Consider the following 6,000-nt stretch of genomic DNA (forward strand, 5'->3'; position numbering starts at 1 on the left):
TTGTAAACCTCTATCATGTCACCCCTAACTCTTCGCCTTTCCAGTGAATGCAACTTAAGCTTTGTTAATCTTTCTTCATATGAAAGATTTCTAATTTGGGGAATTAACTTAGTCATCCTACGCTGGACACGTTCAAGTGAATTTATATCCATTCTATAATATGGCGACCAAAACTGAACTGCATAATCTAAATGGGGCCTAACTAGAGCAAGATATAGCTTGAGAACCACTAGATATAGCTTGAGAACCACCATTTGTAAAACCATGTTGAGAATCATTTATTAATTCATGTTTTTCAAGATGCAGACGAATTGTATTGGAAATTATCAATTCAAGTAACTTTCCCACAATAGACATTAGGCTAATTACCCGATAATTTGACGCAAGTGATCTATCTCCTTTCTTAAAAATTGGTACCACATTAGCAACCTTCCATGATTCTGGCACTCTGCCTGACTATTGATTTATTAAATATGGTAGACAGTGGCTCGCAAGGCTCCTCTTTGCATTCTTTAAGCACCCTGGCAAACACTTCATCCGGCCCTGGGGATTTGTTTGGTTTAAGTTTTACTATGTTTAATTATATCCTCCCTGGTAACTGCTAAACTAGTCAACCTGTCCTCGTCCCCACCCACAGACTTGTTCAGCTGAAGGCATATTAAGTTCCTCTTTAGTAAATACAGAGAAAATATTTATTAAAAATACTACTTATCTCTTCGTCATTATCCGTTATCTGACCTGTCTCAGTTTTTAATGAACCTATCCTTTCCCTAATCTTTGTTCGTCTATACTCGACAGATACTGCTCTGTCGAGCAGTATCCTCCCTCGCAATAGCAGCCACATAAGGATTGACGATTTAAATGCGAGCACAGCATGCAGTATATCCTTTCATGACCAAAGATCAGTCACTAAAAAATCTACCACTTACGTGCTATTCATGCCCATGCCACCTCTTGGGTGGCTTAATCTTCATCGATCATCGTTCCCGTCACACTACTTGATAAAAGGACGAACCGAAACTTCGTCGTCGCCATCTTTTAGTGTGTGGTTTGGTCAACATATCTTCAGCCACGCTGTGACTCCTCGTCTGCAGTTTTTTACTTAAAAAGGATGACACGTTAAGATTCAACAAGCTTCCCGAAGTTCATTAACTATCATTTGCCTGAAGGGCCACTAACATTAGTGGCCTCGACGAGGACAGGAATTATGCCAGCGGCTTGTCAAGTGCCCCCCACCCTTTTTGTCTTCACTTTTTCAAACTGGATTTAAAGTTCAGCAGAGTTTTGGCATTTACTGCTTCGGCGGGTAGGCGGTTCCATTTTTTTTATATTCAAGTTCTAACATTCTTGTAAAGCCACTGGCACGCATAACGATTCGGGAAGGTCATTAATCTTAATTTTTCCCTGGAATACGACCTACCAAATCGTATAAGAACCAGGTACCCATTCACTGCTGGGTGAATAGAGGCTACAGTTAAGAATTGGCGCCCAGTCAATCCTCCCCGGCCAGGATACGAATCAGGGCCAAAGCGCTCGCGAAGTGCCGGGCGAGTGTTTTACCACTGCGCCATGGGTTTATAAACCCTGTGGATGACTTGACAGCCTATGCAATGTGGCCAATTCTCATCTACACGGTACAGACGTTTCTCGTACAAACAAAAATTCTCCTTTAGGCCTACTGGCCCAAGTGAAGTAGCTCCATTTATATTTGTAAAAATCCTGTAAACTTTGCAGCAGTTACATTAATATACCGTAAAACGGTTAGATATTAAACCGTACCTCTGTACCACTTTCTTTCCCTAAACATAATCTTATCAAATTTACATCCATTGTTCATGTTCTAGCACGGCTGCATGCGTCCCCCAGCCCTAGCTAGCACGGTTGCATGCGTCCCCAGCCCTAGCTAGCACGGCTGCATGCGTCCCCAGCCCTAGCTAGCACGGCTGCATGCGTCCCCAGCCCTAGCTAGCACGGCTGCATGCGTCCCCAGCCCTAGCTCGCACGGCTGCATGCGTCCCCAGCCCTAGCTCGCACGGCTGCATGCGTCCCCAGCCCTAGCTCGCACGGCTGCATGCGTCCCCAGCCCTAGCTCGCACGGCTGCATGCGTCCCCAGCCCTAGCTCGCACGGCTGCATGCGTCCCCAGCCCTAGCTCGCACGGCTGCATGCGTCCCCAGCCCTAGCTCGCACGGCTGCATGCGTCCCCAGCCCTAGCTCGCACGGCTGCATGCGTCCCCAGCCCTAGCTCGCACGGCTGCATGCGTCCCCAGCCCTAGCTCGCACGGCTGCATGCGTCCCCAGCCCTAGCTCGCACGGCTGCATGCGTCCCCAGCCCTAGCTCGCACGGCTGCATGCGTCCCCAGCCCTAGCTCGCACGGCTGCATGCGTCCCCAGCCCTAGCTCGCACGGCTGCATGCGTCCCCAGCCCTAGCTAGCACGGCTGCATGCGTCCCCAGCCCTAGCTCGCACGGCTGCATGCGTCCCCAGCCCTAGCTAGCACGGCTGCATGCGTCCCCAGCCCTAGCTAGCACGGCTGCATGCGTCCCCAGCCCTAGCTAGCACGGCTGCATGCGTCCCCAGCCCTAGCTAGCACGGCTGCATGCGTCCCCAGCCCTAGCTAGCACGGCTGCATGCGTCCCCAGCCCTAGCTAGCACGGCTGCATGCGTCCCCTAGCCTTAAATAATGAAAAACACAGCCCTACAGTAACATGAAAACTCTCAATACAGTATTTGGATAATACAAAGTATATACCTTTTCCAACACCCTAAACAAAAAAATTTAATAATATAATAAAACCCAATGAATCATAAATATCACCAAGTCGTCCGCGGTAAACTTATAATTACTCCACATTTCTAAAGAAGGCCCATTGCTTACCTTTCAGCTAAATTAGCATAGACAGTATAAATATCCCTGGCCAGTCAACACTTGCACACCCCGCCCTCCTCTACCACACGTCACGGAGGCAGTTTTGAAACTGAGCGTGGATTGGCGGGTCCATGACGTCAGGTACTGCCCCGCCACGCTAGAAGTTCTCGTACGAACACAGTATTTTACCCTGTTACAGTAAAGCTATTTATTGGTTATAAAAAAGGTAAATATTTATATATATGTATATTAATATATATATATTCAAGTATCAAAATTATATAAACGCCTGAACATAATGACGTATTTATATTTTACATCATGTATCATACGTCTCACAGCGCCGCAGGGAAAATATAACACTTTAAACCACCAATAACTGGCAACAAATGCAGTGTTATATGCATATATGTAAAATATGTATATATACATATATAAAAAAGGAAGGGAGAACGACCCCTGGCTGGAAGAAGAGGGACCCTTAGCCTTGGAGGAAACCACACATAACGCATTAGAGGTAATGCTTTGGTCCTCTCCAATACTGTTTCTGTGTGCTTTTCTCCTACCACCCCCATATATATATTATATAAATATAAATATTATATATATATATATATATATATATATATATATATATATATATATATATATATATATATATATATTACTAGTATGTGTAAACGACCTTCCAGAGGGTATAGACTCATTCCTCTCAATGTTTGCTGACGATGCAAAAATTATGAGAAGAAAAAAACAGATGAAGATAGACAGAGACTACAGGACGACCTGGACAAACTGGAGGAATGGTCTAGAAAATGGCTGCTAAAGTTCAACTCAGGAAAGTGTAAAGTAATGAAATTAGGCGAAGGGAGCAGTAGGCTGAACACAAGGTACCATCTGGGAGGTGAAATCCTACAAGAGTCACATAGAGAGAAAGATCTGTGGGTCGATATCACACCGAACCTGTCCCCAGAGGTCCACATCAAAAGGATATCATCAGCGGCATATGCTAGACTGGCCAATATAAGAACTGCCTTTAGAAACTTGTGTAAGGAATCGTTCAGGACCCTGTATACCACTTATGTAAGACCAATCCTGGAGTATGCAGCTCCAGCCTGGAGTCCATACCTAGTTAAACACAAGACGAAGTTAGAGAAGATTCAGAGGTAAGCCACCAGACTCGTCCCGGAACTGAGAGGAATGAACACACACTGATTAAGGCAGTGTCTGGGATGCTCTCGGACGCAGGTTCGAATCCTCGTCACGGCCCTTGTGGATTTGTTCTTTTGTTCATGGGAGGAATGAGTTACGAGGAAAGGCTAAGGGAGCTGAACCTCACAACCCTGGAAAACAGAAGAGTAAGGGGAGACATGTTAACCACCTACAAAATTCTCAGGGGAATTGACAGGGTGGACAAAGACAAACTCTTTAGCGCGGGTGGAACACGAACAAGGGGACACAGGTGGAAACTTAATACCCAGATGAGCCACATAGACGTTAGAAAGAATTTTTTCAGTGTCAGGGTAGTTAACAAATGGAATGCATTAAGTAGTGTTGTGGTGGAGGCTGACTCCATACACAGTTTCAAATGTAGATATGATAGAGCCCAGTAGGCTCAGGAATCTGTACACCAGTTGATTGACAGTTGAGTGGCGGGACCAAAGAGCCAGAGCTCAACCCACGCAAACACAACTAGGTGAGTACAAGTTCATCTAATATCTCCATCTCACAGGATGGTTAGTCATACATGGAATCAGGAGAGAACATGTAATGTAAGGCTGGTCTACTAGGCTCCACTAGCAAAATCTGGGTAGAGCTCAAGAATATCTTCCAATATTCTTGAGTGTACGAAGTAATTACAGAGCTTAAGAGTACTTCATACCATTTGGTCTGAAATCACTGATAACAGGGCAACCACAGAGATAGTGTTGATTCGCTCTTATTGAATGTATATGCGCGCGGATATAGTTCTCCAGTTTTGAATGTGGGCGTTTATGTGAAACTATTAATATTACACTCAAAATATACAAATTCTTAAAAGTATATCATGGTTCCCATCACTTGTTTGAAACGTTTTTGTTATCCAGCTTATAATTTTTGTTCCCCTAGTGACATCAAGTTCCAACATGATTACTTAGGATACCGGGTTAAGATTTTGGGTATAAAATAGGTATTTGAATAGGTATTCAGTATAACTAGGTATTTGAATAACCTTGCTAGCTAACACGGTTTGTAACATATAGCCATATATCTCTACCAACAAGTGATACAAACTACCAGCGATTAATACTTATAGTCTAGCCTGAAATTATTAAGACCTTACTGATGACTTGTGGATATGTGGTCCTCTCTGCATAGTAGCATGATGATAGATGGCGTACCTATATAGGTACGTGTTGTTTTAGATTAATTTGATGTCTATTAAACTTGGTTAGAGTTCTCGGTAGTAATTTAGCTTCATATAGAATTGGGTATTGCAGAAATTACTGTGTATGCCTAAGTTTGTTAATAAAAAAGTAATTTAGCTGGCCTATGGGTGAAAAATATACTTTTCTGTTATTTGTCCAACCTTGGGTCTTAAACCCTACTTCTACTTAGCTTGTTGAGCTTGAAGCTGTTGCTCCTTGAGTGAGTTACAGCTTGTGGATCTTTCAAAGAAGTGGTTTGATAAAGACAATATAAAGTTATATTCACTACATCTTTTCAACTGTTCACAAATCCGAAATATATATAAATATATGATAAAATTAAATTAAAAGAACATTATGGCCACTGGTTGGTGTTATCGAAGTGGCATGATAATATGAACAATACAACTTGCCATTCCTTCACAAACAATTCACATCCGTACAACTCAACTACTATCACAAATTCACAACTCCCTACAACCAAGACCGTTTACATGTTCCACGATCCCACCAGCTCACACCAAGCACTGACCTCCGGTGTCAAAACCACACCATTTCAGAAAATTAGGACTGACACTCAAGGGGCAGAAAGTCTTAGTATAAAGTTATGATATGTTTACAGCTAAGAATTATATGTACAAACAGCACAACACACCCACCAATGTGACATTGTAATTGCTAAAATTAAGGTGGAATATCAATACTTATGGTAAGTGGATGCTGG

At 43.3% G+C, this 6,000-nt stretch overlaps 1 protein-coding gene across 4 annotated transcripts in view; it reads right to left on the reverse strand.

Annotated features, from left to right (window-relative positions):
* Myo61F (Myosin 61F) overlaps positions 1-3,002 on the reverse strand; it is a 123,083-nt gene extending 120,081 nt beyond the window's left edge. For 2 of the 4 annotated variants that reach the window (XM_045727664.2, XM_069321688.1), the window contains exon 1: positions 2,878-3,002. The gene's annotated coding sequence lies outside the window, so the exon portion shown is untranslated. The remainder of the gene's footprint in view (positions 1-2,877) is intronic. The other 2 variants (XM_045727673.2, XM_069321687.1) reach the window with 1 other exon arrangement.
* Between the last annotated feature and the right edge of the window lie 2,998 nt (positions 3,003-6,000).

The sequence above is a fragment of the Procambarus clarkii genome, chromosome 10 (assembly GCF_040958095.1).
Source record: "Procambarus clarkii isolate CNS0578487 chromosome 10, FALCON_Pclarkii_2.0, whole genome shotgun sequence".
Lineage (NCBI taxonomy): Eukaryota > Metazoa > Arthropoda > Malacostraca > Decapoda > Cambaridae > Procambarus > Procambarus clarkii.